The sequence below is a fragment of the Dipodomys merriami genome, unplaced genomic scaffold (assembly GCF_024711535.1).
Source record: "Dipodomys merriami isolate MVZ:Mamm:240054 unplaced genomic scaffold, mDipMer1.0.p SCAF_58, whole genome shotgun sequence".
NCBI classification, from domain to species: Eukaryota; Metazoa; Chordata; class Mammalia; order Rodentia; family Heteromyidae; genus Dipodomys; species Dipodomys merriami.
Window position 1 is genome coordinate 1,368,561 of NW_027206157.1, and position 18,944 is coordinate 1,387,504.

Here is an 18,944-nt window from a genome sequence, read left to right on the forward strand (position 1 = left end):
CCCTAACCCTAACAGTAATCCTAAACCTAACCCTCACCCCCACCCTCACCCTAAACCTACCCCTAACCTTAACACTAACCCTCACCCTCATCCTCACCCTAACCCTAACCTTAACTCTAACAATAACCCTACCCCTACCCCTAATCCTAAACCTAACACTCACCCTAACCCTAAGCCTAACCCTAACACTCACCCTAACACTAATCCTAACCCTAACACTCACCCTAAACCTAACCCTCTCGCTAACCCTAACCCTAACCCTCACCCTAAACCTAATCCTCACCCTAAACCTCACCCTAACCCTAACGCTAACCCTAATCCTCACCCTAAACCTAACACTCACCCTAACCCTTATCCTCACACTAACCTTAACCCTAACCCTAACCTTACCCTCACACTAACCCTCACCCTCACCCTTACCCTAACCCTAACCCTCAACCTAACCCTCACCCTAACCCTAACCTTAATACAAATCCTCACCTTAAACCTAACACTAAGCCTAACCCTCACCCTCACCCTCAAACTCACCCTAACTCTCACCCTCACCCTAAACATCATCCAAAACCTAACTGTCACCATAAACCTAACCCTAACCCTCACCCTCACCCTAACCGTCAAACTAAACCAAAACCTCATCCTAATCCTCACCATAACACTAACCCCATACCTTACCTAAAAGAAACCCTCATACTCACCCTCACCCTCACCATAAGCCTCACTCACCCAAGCCCTCACCCTAACTTTAACCCTCAATGTAACACTAACACTAACCCTCACTCTCACCCTAAACCAAACCCTAACCCTAACAGTCACCCTAACACTCACCCTAACCCTAAACCTCACCCTAACCCTAAGCCTCACCCTAACACTTAACCCTAACCCTCACCCTAACCCTAACCCTAACCCTCAACCTCACTCTACAACTCACCCTCACCCTCACCTTGACTCTAACACTAAACCTAACCCTCACCCTCAACCTCAGCCTTACTCTAACCCTAATCTTAATCCTATATCTAATCTTCACCCTCACCCTAAATCTAATACTAATCCTAACCCTATACCTCAACCTAACCCTCACCCTAACCATAATCCTTAACCTATCCCTCAACCTAACCTTCTCTCACCTTAATCCTCACCCTAACCCTAACCCTTACCTAAACGAATCCCACACCCTCACCCTCACTCTCACCCTAGCCCTTACCCTAAACCTAACTCCAACCATCACGCTCACCCTCAGCCTAATCCTAACCCTAAACCTAACCCTCATCCGAGCCCTCACAATAACCCTAAATCTAACCCAAACCCTAATCCTCAATGTAACCCTCATCCTAAACTTAACGCTATCCCTACAACTTACCCTCACCCTAACTCTCACCCTAAACCTTACCCTCACCCTAACACTCATGCTGACCCTTACCCTCAACCTAACCCTAACCCTAGCCCTAACCCTCAACCTAATCATAACCCTCACCCTAACTCTAACCCTACCGCTCACCCTAAACCTCACCCTAACCTTAACCCTAACTCTAATTCTCACCCTAAATCTAACCCTAAACCTCACAGTCACCCTAACCCTCACCGACACCCTAACACTCACCCTAATCCTAACCCTCACCCACACCCTAACGCTCTAACTCACCCGAAACCTAACGCTCACCCTAACACTCATCCTCACCCTAAACCTCAGCAGAAGCCTAACCCTCACCAAAACGGTAACCCTAACACTCACCCTAACACTAACCCTCACACTAACCCTCACCCTCAACCTAATCCTCACCCTGACAATAACCATAACCCTTACCTAACTGAAACCCTCACCCTCACCGTCACCCTCAACCTCACCCTAGCACTCAGCCTAACCTTAACCCTAATCCTAAACCTACCCCCACCCCCACACTAACCCTAACGCTAACCCTACCCTCACACTCACCCTAACTCTAACCCTAACCCATACAATAACCCTAACCCTAACCCTAAAACTCACACTAAACCACACCATCACCCTAAACACCACCCTAACCCCAACCCTCACCCTAAACCTCACCCTAACCCTCAAACTCAACCTAACCCTCAATTTAAACCTCACCCTCACCCTAATCCTCATCATAAACTTAACCCTAAACCTTACCTAACTGAAACACTCACCCTCACACTCACCCTCACCCTAACCAACACCCTAACCCTAGCCTTCATTCTAAACTTATCCCTCACCCTAACCCTAACACTAACCCTCACCCTCACCCTAATCCTAAACCTAACCGTAACCCTCACCCTAACACTCACTCTAACCCTAACCCCAAACCTAACCCTCACACTAAACCTCATCCTAACCCTAACCCTCACCTTAACCCTAACCCTAACCCTAACCCTAACCCTCAACCTCTCCCTAACCCTCACCCTAACCCTTATACTAAACCTAAGCCTAACCCTAATATTCACCAATATCCTCACCTTAACCCTAACCCTAACCCTAATCCTAACACTGAACCTCACCCTCACTCTCACCCTAACTCTAATCCTAACCCTCACCCTCACCCTAATTCTAACCCTAACCCTAATCCAAATTCTAACCCTCAGTCTCACGCTCACCCTAACTCTAACATTAACCCTAACCCTAATCCTCACCTTCACTCTCACCCTAACCCTTAACCTCACCATAACCCTAACCCTCAACCCAACCCTAACGCTAACCGTAACCCTCACCCTCATCTTAAATCTCACCCTAACCCTTAAACTCACCCTAACCCTAACCCTAAATCTAACCCTAATCCTCGCCCTAACCCTAACTCTCACCCTCAGCCTTGCACTCACTCTAACCCTAACCCTAACCCTAATCCTAAACCTAACCCTCACCCTAACCATCACCCTCACACTAACCCTCACCATCACCCTAAATATCACGCTAATCCTAACCCTCTCCCTAACCCAAACACTCACCCTAACACTAACCCACAACGTAACCCTCACCCTAACCAGAACGCTAAATCTAACCCTAATACTCACCATCATCCTAACACTCAGCCGAAACCTAACCCTCACCCACACTCTAACCCTCACCCTCACACCAACACTCACACTAACCCGAATCCTCAACCTCACCCTAACCCGAACCCTAACACTCACCCTAACCCTAACCCTAACCCTAACCCTAACACTCACCATAACCCTAACACTAACCTGAATTTGAACAATGAACCTCACCCTCACTCTCACCCTAACTCTAATCCTATCCCTAACCCTCACCCTCACCCTAACTCTAACCATAACCCTAATCCAGATTCTAACCCTACTCGCACCCTCAACCTAACTCTAACCCTAAACCTAACCCTAACTTTCACCCTTTCCATAACTGTCACCCTAAACCGCACCCTAAGCCTAACCCTCACCCTAACCCTAACATTAACCATAACCCTCAACCTCACAATAAACCTCACCCTATCCCTTAAACTCAACATAATCCTAACCCTAACCCTAACCATAATCCTCACCCTAACCCTAACTCTCACCCAAAACCTAAAACTCAATCTCAACTTAAACATCACCCTAACCCTAACACTCACCCTAACCCTAACCCTCAACGTAACCCTCACCCTAACCCTAACGGTAACCCTAACCCTAAACCTCACCATCCCCCTAACACTCAGCCTAAACCTAACCCTCACCCACACTCTAACCCTCACCCTCACCTGAACACTCACACTCACCCGAACCCTCAACCTCACCCAAACCCTAACCCTAACACTGACCCTAACCCTAACCATAAACCTAACCCTAACACTCACCCTAACCCTAACTGTAACCCGAACCCTCACCCTCACCCTAACACTCACTGTGACCCTAACACTACTCCCTAACCTAATCCTCACCCACACCCTGACTTTCTCCCTCTCCCGAACACTCACACTCACCCGAACACTCACCTTCACCCTAACACTCATCCTCACCCTAAACATCACCCTAACCCTAACCCTCAACCTAACCCTCACCCTCACCTTAATCCTCAATCTGACCCTAAGCCTAACACTTACCTTATCAAAACCCTCACCGTCACCCTCACCCTCACCCGCACCCTAACCCTCACCCTAGCCCTCAACCTAACCCTAACCCTAACCATCAGCCTCATCTTCATCCTAACCCTAAACCTAACCCTCAACCTCCGCGTCAACCTAACCCTATCCCTTACCCTAAACCTCACCTTAACCCTAATGATAACCCTACCCTAAACTGGACCCTAACCCTCACCCTCACCCTAACTCTAAACGTAAACCTAACCCTCACGCTAACCCTCACTCTAACCGTAAAGTTATCCCTATCCCTCACCCTAACCTTCAGCCTCACCCTCACCCTCAACCTAACCCTCACCCTCAACCTAACCCTAATATTAACCCACACCCTAACCCTCACAATAACCCTAAATCTAACCCAAACACTAACCCTCAATTTAACCCTCACCCTAAACCTAACGCTAACCCTAACCCTTACCATCACCCTAAATCTCCCTCTAAACCTTACCCTCACCCTCACCCTCACGCTGACCCTTACCCTCAACCTAACCCTAACACTAACCCGCAACCTAATCCTAACCCTAACACTACCCCTCACCCTAAACCTCACCCTAAACTTAACCGTAACTCTAATTCTCACCCTAAATCTAACCCTAACCCTCACAGTCACCCTAACCCTCACTGACATCCTAACCCTCAACCTAAACCTAACCCTCATCCAAGCCCTAACGCTCAACCTCAACCGAACACTAACGCTCACCCTAACACTCACCTTCACCCTAAACGTCAACCTAACCCTAAACCTCACCAAAACAGGAACCCTAACACACCCACTAACCCTAACCCTCACACTAAACCTCACCCTGAACCTAATCCTCACCTTGACAAAAACCATAACACTTACATAACAGAAACCACCACCCTCAACCTCACCCTCACCCTCAACCTAACCCCAGCCCTCAGCCTAACCCTAACCCTAATCCTAAACCTACTACTCACCCCCAACCCTCACCCTAACCCTAACGCTAACCCTACCCTCACCCTCACCCTTACCCTCACCCTCACCCTAACTCTAAACCTAAACCTAACCCTCACGCTAACCCTCACCCTAAACCTAACCTTATCCCTCACCCTCACCCTCACCCTCAAACTAACCCTAGCACTACGCCTCACACTAACCCTCATCCTAACCCTCACCCACACCCTAGACCTCACTCTAACATTAACCCCCACCCTAACCCTAACACTAACCCTCACCCCCACCCTAAACCTAACCCTAAACCTAACCCTCACCCTATCCCTCACCATAACCATAACCATAACCCTAACCCTCACTCTAACCCTCACCCTAACCCTAATCCTCAAACTCACCCTCACCCTCACCGTAATCCTCACCAAAACCTTAACCCTCACCCTTACCTAAAAGAAACCCTCACACTCAGCCTCACCCTAACCCTCACCCTCACCCTAGACCTCACCCTAACCTTAATCCTCAACCTAACTTTAACCCTAACCCGAACCCTATAACTAACCCTCACCCTCTCCCTAACCCTAACTCTAACTCTAACCATCACCCTAACACTAACGCTAACCCTCACCCTAATGCTAACATTCACCCTAACGCACACCCGAACCCTAATGCTAACCTTAACCCTCACCCTCACCCTAACCCTCAGCCTAACACTTATCCTCACACTAAACCTAACCCTAACCCTCACACTAACACTAATCCTCACCCTATCCCTAACTCTTACCCTAACCCTCACCCTAACCCTCACTCTCACCCTAACCCTAATGCTAACCCTAACACCCAACTTCACCCTACCCCTTACTCTCACCTTCAAACTAACCTTAACCCTAAACCTCACCCTAACCCTAACCCTAACCTTATATCCCTAAACTGAACCCTAACCCTCGCCCTCACCCTAACTCAAAACCAAAACATAACCCTCACGCTAATCCTAAAGTTATCCCTAACCCTCACTCTTACCCTCACCCTCACCCTGTCCCTAACGCTCATCCTCAACCTAGCCTTCACCTAACCCTAACCTAACCCTAAATCTCCCCCTCAATCTCCCCCTCACCTTCAGCCTAACCCTAACCCTATTCCTAAACCTACACCTCAGCCCCATCATCACCTTAACCCTAAGCCTATCCCTAGCCCTCACCCAAACCCTCACCCTAACCCTAATCCTCAACCTAACCCCCAACTTCACCCTAATCCTCACCATAACCTTAACCCTAACCCTTACCTAACCGAAAATCTCAAACTCACCCTCAACCTAAACCTCCCCGTAACAGTTATCCTCACACTAAACCTAACCCTAACTCTCACACTAACCCTAATCCTCACCCTATACCAAACCCAAATCCTAACCCTCACCCTAACCCTCACTCTCACCCTAACCCTAATGCTAAACCTAACACTCAAACTCACCCTAACCCTCACCCTAACCCTTACCATCACCCTAACCCTAAACGTAACCCTCCCCCTAACCCTAATTCTAAACCTCACCCTCACCCTAACATTAAACCTAACCCTCACCCTTACACTAACCCTCACCCTAACCCTTACGCTAACCCAAAACCTCAACCTCACCCTAAACCTCACCCTAATACTTACCCTCACCATAACCCTAACCCTAACCCTAATCCTCACCTTAAACCTAACCCTAACCCACACCCTAAAATTCACCCTCATCCGAATCCTTACCCACACCCTAACACTCACCTTACTCTAAACAAAATCCTAAACCTAACCCTCAACCTCACCCTCACTCGCACACTAACGCTAACCCTAACCCTAACCCTCAGCATCATCCTCACTCTAACCCTCATCCCACCCTAAACATCACCCTAACCCTAACCCTCAACCTAACCCTCACCCTATCCCTAACGCTAACCCAAAACCACAAACTCCCCCTAAAAGTAACCCTAATATTTTCCCTCACCATAATCCTAACCCTAAACCTAATCCTCACCCTAAACCTAACCCTCACCCACACCCGAAAATTCACCCTCAACCGAATCCTTACCTTCACCCTAACACTCACCTTACTGTAAACCTAATCCTAAACCTAACCCTCAACATCACCCTCACCCAACCCCGAAACCTAACCCTAACTCTAACCCTCACCCTCATCCTCACCGTAACCCTCAACTCACTCTAAACATCACCCTAAACCTAACCGTCACCCTAACCCTTACCCTCACGCTAAACAGTACCCTAACCCTAACTCTCACCCTAACCCTAAACTTAAACCTCACACTAAACCTAACCCTTACCCTAACCCTCAACGTAACCCTAACCATAACCCTAACCCTCACCCTCACCCTAACCCTCACCCTAAACTTTAACCTCACACTAACCCTAACTCTAACCCAAACCCTCACACTAACCCTAACCCTCACCCTAACCCTAACAATACCCCTCACCCTAACCCTCACCCTAACCCTAACTCTAAACCTAACCCTCACCCTAACCCTCACCATCACCCTAGCCCACAACCTAACACTAACCCTCAACATAACCCTAACCCTAACACTCACCCTCACCTTCAACCTAATCCTAACCCTAACCCTAAACCTCACCCTACCCCTCACCCTAGCACTAACCCTAAGCCACACCCTAAACCTCACCCTCACCCTCACACTCACCCTCACCCGAACCCTCACCAGAACCCTAACACTCAGCCTCTCCCTAAACTTCAACCTAACCCTAAACCTCACTCTAACCCTAACCCTAACCCTCACCCTAACGGTAAACCTCAACCTAAACCTCACCCTCAACCTAGCCCTCACCATAACTGTAAACCTAAGCCTAACCCTAAACTTCACCCCCCCTCTCTGCCTCCCCATCAGCCTAACCATAATCCTAATCCTAAACCTACCCGTCACCCCCACCATCACCCTAAACCTAACCCTAACCCTAAAGCCAACCCTCACCCTAACCCTTAACGTAACACTAACCCTAACCCTAACAATAACCCTACCCTAAATCTAAACTTAATCCTAATCCTAACCCTTACCCTAACCATAACCCTAACCCTAAAACAAACCGTAACCCTAATCCTAATCCTAACCCTCACCCTAACACTAATCCTCACTCTAACCCTCACCCTAACCCTCACCCTAAACCTAACCCTAAACCTAACCATCAACATAAACATAACTCTAACGCTCACCCTCAACCTAACCCTGAACCTAAACCTAACACTCATATTAACCCTCACCCTAACATTAACGCTAACCCCAACCCTAAGGCTAACCCTAAACTTCACCCTCAACCTAACTCTGACCCTAACCCTTATCCTCACACTAACCCTAATCCTAAACCTAACCCTAACTCTAACACTAACCCTAACCCTAACCCTAAACCTAATCCTAACCCTCAAACTAACCCTAACCCTAACACTAACCCTAATCCTCAGCCGAACCCTCACCTTAAACTTCAACCTCATGCTAAACATCACCCTAACACTTAACCTCACCCTAACCCTAATCCTCACCCTCACCCTTAACCTAATCTTCAACCTAAGCCTCACCATCACCCTAATCCTAACCATAAACATAACCCTAAAACTTACCTAACAGAAACACTCACCCTCACACTCACCTTAACCCTCACACTCACCCTAGCCTCAGCTTAAACTTAACCCTCACCTTAACCCTAATACTAACCCTCACCCTCACCCTAAACCTAACCCTAACCCTAACCCTCACACTAACCCTCACCCTAAACCTAAGCCTAACCCTAACCTTCAACCTCAACCTAAACCTCACCCTAACCAAAACCCTCACCCTAACACTAATGCAAACCGTAAAGCTAACGCTAACCCTAACCATCACCCTCAACCTAACCCTCACCCTAACCATTATCCTCACACTAACCCTAAACCTAACCCTAACCCTAACGCTCACACTAACCCTAACCATCACCCTAATCCTAATCCTACCCCTCACACTAAGCCTCATCCTAACCCTCACTCTAACCCTAACCCTCAAGCTAAACCTCACTGTAACCCTAATCCTCACCATAACCCTAACCCTAACCCTTACATAACCGAAACCCTCACCCTCACCCTAACCCTAACCCTCACCCTCACCCTCACCCAAAACCTAACCCTCACCCTCACCCTCACTCTCTACCTAACCCTAACCCTAACCCTAACCCTCAACCTCACCCTCACCCTAACACTCACCCTCACCATAAACACACTCTAACCCTAACCCTCACCCTAAACCGAACCCTCACCCTCAACCTAACCTTCAACCTCACCCTAACAATCACACTAACCCTAACCTTCACCCTAACCCTAACTCTAACCCTTACCCTTACCCTAACCCTCAACCTAAGCCTCACCCTCACCCTAATCCTCACCATAGCCCCAACCCTAAACTTTACCTAACCGAAACCCTGACCCTCACCCTCACCATAACCCTCACCATCACCCTAGCCCAAACCCTAACCTTAACACTCACCCTAAACCTAACACTAACCCTCACCCTCACCCTAAACCTAACCCTAACCCTAACCCTCACACTAATCCTCACCCTAACACTAACCAAAACCCTAACCCTAACCCTCACCCTAACCCTCACCATAACGCTAACACGCAACCTAAACCTCAGAATCACGCTAATCCTCACCATAACCCTAACCCTAACCTTTACCTAACAGAAACCCTCAAAGTCACACTCACCCTAACCCTCACCGTCACCCGAGCCCTCAACCTAACCTTTACCCTCACCCTAATCTTAACCCTCACCCTAACGCTAACAGTATCGCTCACCCTCACCAGCACCCAAACTCTAAGCCTTGCCCTCACCCTCAATCTCACCCTCACCCTAAACCTAACCCTAACGCTCAACCTAACCCTCAACCTCACCCTGAGCCTAACACTCACCCTCACAATAAACACACCCTAACCCTAACAATCACCCTAACCCTCACCCTCAATCTAACCTAATGATAACCCTAACCCTCAACATCACCCTAACCCTCACCCTAACTCTTACACTCACCCTATCCCTAACCCTAACTCTAATACTCACACCATCCCTCACCCATACCCTCACGCTAAACTTAAATCTCAACCTCACCCTAAACCTCATCCTAAAACTTACCGTCACTATAACCCTAACCCTAACCCTAATCCTCACCCTATCGCTAATCCTAACCCTCGCATTCACACTCACTCGCACCCTAAACCTAAACCTAAAACTAACCCTAACCCTAACCCTCACACTCACTCTCACACAAACACTCACCCTCACCATAAATATCACACTAAACCTAATTGTCAACCGAACCATAACCCTAACCCTCACCCTAACACTAACCCTCATGCTAACGCTCATCTTAACACTAAGGCTAACCCTAACCCTCACCCTCACCATAACACTCACCCTAACCTTTATCCTCACAGTAACCCTAACCTCACACTAACCCTAATCCTCACCCTATCCCTAACCCTAACCCTAAAGCTAACGCTAACCCTCACCTTCACCCTAACCCTCAAACTAACCTTCATCTTCACACTAACCCTAACCCTAACCCTCACAATAACACTAATCCTCACCCTATCCCTAATTCTAACCCTAATCCTTTCCCTCACCTTAACCCTTACCCTCACCCTAAACATCACGCTAAACCTAACCCTCACCTCAAGCCTAACCCTAACCCTCACCCTAACCCTAACTCTAAATCTAACCATCAAACTCAACGTACTCCTCACCCTAACCTAAACATATCCTTACCTAACCGAAACCCTCACCTCACCCTCACCCTCAAATTAACCCAACCCTAACCCTAACCCTCAACCTAACAGTATCCCTAATCCTCACCCTTATCTTCAACCTAACCCTAACCCTAATCCTAACCCTCACCCTAACCCTAACCTCAATGCTAAATCTAACCCTCACCCTCACCGTAACCCACAACCTAATCCTCAACCTCAACCTAACCTTAAGCCTAACCCTAATCATCACACTAAACGTAACCCTCACACTAACCCTAACCCTACCCCTCAGCTTAACCCTCACCCTAACTCTAACGCTAACCCTAAGCCTAACCGTATCCCTAGCCCTAAAACTCACCCTAACCCTCACCCTCACCCTAACCCTAATGCTAACACTAACCCTCACCAGCACCCTAACCCTCACCCTAACCCTTACCCTAACCCTAACCCTAACACTCACAGTCACCCTAACCCTAATTCTCACACTAAGCTTCACCATCACCCTAACCTTAACACTTACCTAACCGAAACCGTCACCCTCACCCATACACTAGCCCTCACCATAACCCCAATCCTAACCCTAAACTTCACCCTCAGCCTCACCCTCACCCTCTCCTTCAGCCTAACCCTAACCCTAAACCTAACCCTAACCCTAACTCTCAACCTCACCCTCACACTAACCGTAACCCTAACCGTAACCGTAAACCTTATCCTTACCCACACACTCACCCTAACCCTAACACTAACCCTCACCCTAACCCTCACACACACACATTAACCCTAAAATTAACCCTCAAACTCACCTCACCCTTACCCTCACCCCAACCCTAACCCTAACCTTCACCCTAACACTAACCCTTACCTAACCCTAAGCCTAACCCTAACACTCACCTTAAACCAAACCCTAAACCTCACCCTAACCCTAAACCTTACCCTAACCCTAACCCTAACCATCACCCCAACCCTAACCCTAACCCTCACCCTCACACTCAGCCTATCCCTAACCGTTACTCTAACCCTCACCCTAACCCTAAACCTTAAACTAACACTAACCCTAACCCTTACCCTCACCTTAAAACTAACCCTAACCCTAATACTCACCCTAACGCTCATGGTCACCCTAACCCGAACCTGAACCCTAACCCTCACACTAACCCTAACCCAACCCTCACTCTCACCCTAACCCTAACGCTAATCCTAATCCTAACCCTCACCCGAAACCTAACCCTCACCCTCACCCTCACCCTCACCCTCCTCCTCATCCTCACCCTCACCCTAACACTCACCCTCCACCTAGCCCTCACTGTAACCCTAATCCTAACACTAACCCAAACCTCCCCCTCCTCCTCCCCCTCACCCTCAGCCTAAACATAACCCTAATCCTAAACCTAACCCTCACCCCATCATCACCCAAACCCTAACCCTAACACTAACTCCAACCCTCACCTTCAACCTCACCCAAACCCTAACCCTAACCCGAACAATAACCCTAATCATAACCCTAACCCTAGTACTAAACCTAAACCTCACACTAACCCTAAAGCTAACCCTAAGCCTCACCCTCAACCTAACCCTCAGCCTAACCCTTATTCTCACACTAATCCTAACCCTAACCCTGACACTAACCCTCACACTAACCCTAACTCTCACCCTAATTCTAACCCTACCCATCACACTAACCCTCACGCTAACCCTCACCCTCACCCTGGACATCACCCTAAACTTAACACCCACCCTAACCCTAACAATAAACCTAAACCTCACCCTCACCCTCACCCTCCACCTCAGCCTAACCCTAAACCTAACACTAATCCTAAACCTACCCCTCACCCTCACCCTCACAGTAAACCTAACCATAACCTTAATGCTTACCCTCACCCTCACCCTAATCCTCACCCTCACGTTAAACAGTACCCTAACCCTAACTCTCACCCTAACCCTAAACCTAACCCTCAACATAAACCTAAGCGTCACCTAACCCTCACCCTAACCCTAACTATAACCCTAACCCTCACCCTCACCCTAACCCTCACCCTAAACTTTAACCTCACCCTAACCCTAACGATAACCCTAACCCTCACGCTCACCCTAACCCTCACCCTAACCCTAAATCTAAACCTAACCCTCACCCTAACCCTCACCCTAACACATACACTCAACCTAGACCTCAACCTAACCCTAACCCTCAAACTAACCCTAACACTAACCCTTACCCTCACCTTCAACCTAACCCTAAGCCTAACCCTAAACACCACCGTAACCCTCACCCTAACCCTAACCCTAAGCCACACCCTAAACCTCACACTCACCCTCACCCAAACCCAAACCCGAACCCTCATCCAATCCCTAACGATCAGCCTCACCCTAAACATCAACCTAACCCTAAGCCTCACTTTAACCCTAACCCTAATCCTCACCCTAACCCTAACCCTCAACCTAAACCTCACCCTCACCCTAGCCCTCACCATAACTCTAAACCTAAACCTAAACCTAAACCTCACCCTCACCCTCTGCCTGCCGCTCATCCTAACAATAACCCTAATCCTAAACCTACCCATTACCCCCACCATGACCCTCAACCTAACCCTAACCTAAACGCCATCCCTCAGCCTCACCCTCACCCAAACCCTAACCCTAATAATAACCCTAACCCTAAATCTAACATTTATCCTAACACTAACACTTAACCTAACCATAACCCTAACCCTAAAACTCACCGTAATCCTAATCTTAAAACTAAACCTCACCCTAATACTAATCCTCACTCTAACTCTCACCCTAACCCTCACCCTAAACCTAACCCTAATCCTAACCATCAACCCAACCTAACCCTAACGCTCAACCTCAACCTAACCCTCACCCTAACCCTTATCCTCACACTAACCCTAATCCTAAATCTAACCCTAACCCTCACACTAACCCTAACCCTCACCCTAACCCTAACCCTACCCCTCACACTAACAATAACACTAAACCTAAACCTAATCCTAACCCTCACCCAAAACCTAACCCTAACCCTAAACCTAAAACTCACAATAAACCTAACCCTCACCCTAACACTAACCCTAACCCTCAACTTAATCCTATTCATCACCCTCACCCTAACAGTCACCTTAACCCTTACTCTGACCCTAAACTGTAACTTAACCCTAAACCTTACCCTAAAAACAACATTCACCCTAACCCTCACCCTAACCCTTAGCTTAAACCTAAGCCTCAACCTCACCCTAAACCTCACCCTACCCTTACCATCTCCCGAATTCTAACCCTAAACCTCATCCTAAACCTAAACCTAAACCTAACCCTCACACTAAACTTAACCCTCATCCTAACCCTAACCCTAACCCTAAACAAAATCCTAACCCAAACCCTCACCCTCACCCTAACACTCAACCTCACTGTAAACATCACCCTAACCCTAACCCTCACCCTCACCCTAAACCTAACCCTCACTCTAACCCTAAGGCTAACCCTAAGCCTCAGCCTCACCCTAAACCTCACCCTAAACCTTATCTTCACACTAACCCTAAACCTAACCCTAACACTCCCACTAACGCTAACCCTCACCCTAACCCTAACCCTACCCCTCAACCTAACCCTAACCTTAACCCTAACACTCATTCCTACCCAAACCCTCAAAATAACCCTAACCCTCACCCTAATCCTAACCCTAACACACACCCTCACCCTCACCCTCACCCTAACCCTAACCCTAACCATCACCCTAACCCTACCCTAAACCTAATGCTACACCTAACCCTCATCTTCAGACTAAACATCACCCTAACCCTTACCCTCACCCTAATCCTTACCCTAACCCTAACACTCATACTAAACCTAACCTCATCCTAACCCTAAACCTACACCTCAGCCTAAACCTCACCCTAATGCTAACACTAACCCTAATCCTACCCCTATCCCTAACCCTAAGCCTAACCCTCACCCAAACCCTCACCTTATCCCTTACCCAAAAGCTGATCCTCAACCTATCACTAATCCTAACCTTAACCCTAACCCTCACCCTCACCCTAACCCTAGCCCTCACCCTAACCCTTACTCTAAACCTCAACCTAAACCTAACCCTTACAATAACCCCCACGCTAACCCTAATGCTAAACCTAAGGCTCACCCTAAACTTCACCCTAACCCTTATCCTCACACTAAACCTAACCCTAACCATCACACTAACCCGAATGCAGACCCTAACCCTACCCTTACCCCTCAACCTATCCCACACACTACCCCTAACCCTAAACCTAACCCTCACCCTAACCCTAACCCTAACACTCACCCTACCCCTCACCTTAACCCTTACCCAAATCATAATACTCAACCTATCTCTAATCCTAACCCTAACCTTAACCCTAACCCTAACCCTCACCCTAACCCTCACCCTAACCCTTACCTTCACTCTAATGCTAACGCTTACGCTAAACCTCACCCTAATTCTAACACTTCTCTACCCTCACCCTAACGCTAACCTTAACCCTAACCCTCACCCTACCCTAATACTCACCCTAATGATAACCCTCACCCTCACCCTATCCCTAACTCTAACTCTAACCCTAATCCTCAACATAACCCTCCCCTAAACCTAACCCTAACACTAACCCTGACCCTCACCTTAAACCTCACCCTAACTCTAATCCTAACGCTCACCCTAACCTCACCCTAAACCTCAACCTCACTCTCACCCTCAACATAACTCTAATCCTAACCCTAAACCTAACCCTCACCCTAACCCTAAACCTCACCCTCACCCACAACCTCACCCTAACCCTAAACCTAACCCTATCCCTAATCCTCACACTAACCCTTGCCTTAAATCTAACTATAAACATAACCCTCACCCTAACCCTCAACCTCACTCAAACACTAACCTTAACCTGACGGGTAAGCTAACCCTAACCCTCAACCTCACCCTAACCCTCACCCTAACCATTACTCTCACTATAATCCTAAACCTAACCCTCACCCTAACCCTAACCCTCACCCTCAACCTCACCCTAAGCCTAACCCTAACACTAACCCTAAACCTAAACTTAACCTTCACCCACACCCTAACCCTCACACTCACCCTAATCCTCACCCTAACCCTAATCCTCACCCTAACCCTAATCCTCACCCTAACCCTAACACTACCCCTCACCCTAACCCTCACCCTCACCCTCACCCTAACCCTAACCCTCACCCTAACCCTTACCCTAACCCTAACGCTAACCCTTACCTAATAATAAACCTAAACCTCACCCTCACACTAACACTCAACCTCACCCTAACCTTCACGCTAACCCTTTTCCACACCCTAACCCTAACCCTAACCCTATCGCTCACACACACCCTAAGCCTCACCCTAACCCTTACCCTTACCTTAACCCTAAGCCTATACCTAACCCGCACACTAACCATGAACCTCACTCTCACGCTAACCATCAGCCTCAACCTAACCCTCACCCTCACCATAAACATCATACTAACCCTAACCCTCACTCTACCCCTAACCCTACAAATCACCCTAACCCTCAACCTAACCCTAAACCTAAGCCTAACCCTAACCCAAACCCTCTCCCTCACCCTAACCCTCATTCTCAACCCTAACACCAAACCTCACCATAAACCTTAACCTCAACATAACTCTAACCCTAACAATTACCCTAAACCTCAGACTAACCCTAACCGTAACGCTAACCCTAAACCTCACCGTCACGCTCACCCTCAGCCTAACCCTAAATCTAAAACTAAACTTAACCCTAACCCTCAAACTCACCCTCACCCTAAACCTAACCCTAAACCTAAACCTAACCCTCACCCTCACCCTTACCCTAACTCTAACCCCAACAATAACCCTAAACGTAACCCTGACCCTAACACGAACCCTAACACTAACACTAACCTAACCCTCAGCCTAATCCTAACCCTCATCCTCACCCTCACCTTAAACCTCACCCTAACCCCAACGCTAAACCTAACACTCACTCTCACCCTAAACCTCACCATAACCCTTACCGTCAACCTAACCCTAACTCTAACCCTCAACGTTACCTTAACCATCACCCTAACCCTAACACTCACACACACCCTAACCCTCACCCTTACCTGAACCCTCACTCTCACCCTAACACTCACACTCTCCCTCACCCTAACATTCACCCTCACACTAACACTTAACTTAACCCTCACCCTAACCCTCACCTTAAGCCTAAACCTAACCCTAACCCTAATCCTAAACCTAACACTCACTCTAACACTCACCCTCAACCTCACCCTCAGCCTAACCCTAACCCTAATCCTAACCCTAGCCCTCACCCTCACCCTCACCCTAATACTAACCCTAAACCAAACCCTAACCCTTACCCACACCCTAAATCTCATCCTCACCCGAACCCTTACACTTACCCCAAACCTCACCCTCAACCTAAACATCACACTAACCCTAACCGTCACCCTAAACTTATTCCTTACCCTCATCCTAAACCTTACCCACACCCTCACCCTCACCCTAAGCCTAACCCTAACCCTAACCCTAATCCGCACCCTATCACTAACCCTAACCCTAACGCTCACACTCACCCTAGCCCTCACCCTAACACAAACCCTACCCCTCACCCTACCCCTCACCCTAACCCTAAACCTGACATTCAACCTCACCCTCAACCTCACTCAAACCCTCACCCTATCCCTAACCCTCACCTAACCCTAACCCTAACCCTAACCCTCACCCTCGCCCTCACCGTAGCCCTAAACCTAAATTTAACCGTCAACCTCACCCTAACCCTTACTCTCACCATAACGCTAAACCTAACAAAAACCCTAAACCTCACCGTCACCCGAAACCTCAACCTAAACATAACACTCACCCTAACCCTAACCCTCACCAATACCCTAAACCTCATCCTCACCCGAACCCTTACACTTCCCCTAAACCTCACCCTCACCCTAAACATCACACTAACCCTAACCGTCACCCTAAACTTATTCCTTACCCTCACCCTAAACCTCACCCTCACCCTCACCCTCACCCTAAGCCTAAAACTAACCCTAACCCTAATCCTCACCTTATCACTAACCCTAACCCTAACCCTCACACTCACCCTAGCCCTCACCCTAACACTAATCCTACACCTCACCCTACCCCTCACCGTATCCCTAACCCTCACTTAACGCTAACCCTAAACCTAACCCTCAACCTCACCCTCACTCTAACCCTAACCCTAACCCTAATCCTCACACTAAACCTAACCCGAAACTGAACCCTAACCATCAACTTTACCCTATCCAAAACCATCACCCTAATGCTAACCCTAATCCTAAACATAACCCTCACCTTCACCCTAATCAACACCCTAACCCTAACCCTCACACACACCCTAAGCCTCACACTGCCCCGCACCCTCACTCTCACGCTAACCATCAGCCTCAACCTAACCCTCACCCTCACCATAAACATCATACTAACCCTAACCCTCACCCTACCCCTAACCCTACAAATCACCCTAACCCTCAACCTAACCCTAAACCTAAGCCTAACCCTAACCCTAAACCTAATACCTAACACTCAACCTCACCCTAAACCTAAGACTAACCCTAACCCTAAACCTAATACTTAACCTAACACTCAACCTCACCCTCACCCTCATCCTCAGCCTACGCCTAACCCTAACCCTAATCCTCACCTTAGCTCTCACCTACACCCTCAACCTAACTGTAACCCTAACCCTAACCCTCACCCTAACCCTCACCCACACCCTAACCCTCACCCTTACCTGAACACTCACACTCACCCTGACCCTCAGCCTCACCCTAAATATCACCGTAACCCTAACCCTCACCCTCATCTTAACCCTAACCCTAACCCTAAACCTTACCCAAAGCCTCACCCTAACCCTAACGCTCACCATAAACCTAATCCTTCCCCTCACCGTAACCCTCATCCAAACCCTAACCCTAACCCTCACCGAATACCTCACCCTAAACCTAACCTCACCCTAACCCTAACCGTAACCCTAAACATAACCCTCACCCTAACCCTAACTCTCACCTGAAATCTAACCCTAACCCTAATCATAACCCTCACCATCACCCTTTACCTAACATTAAGCCTATCCCTAAACCTCACCCTAACCCTAACCCTTACCCTAACCCTAACCCTCACTCTGACCCTAACCCTAACCCTCACACTAACCCTAACCCTCACCTTCAA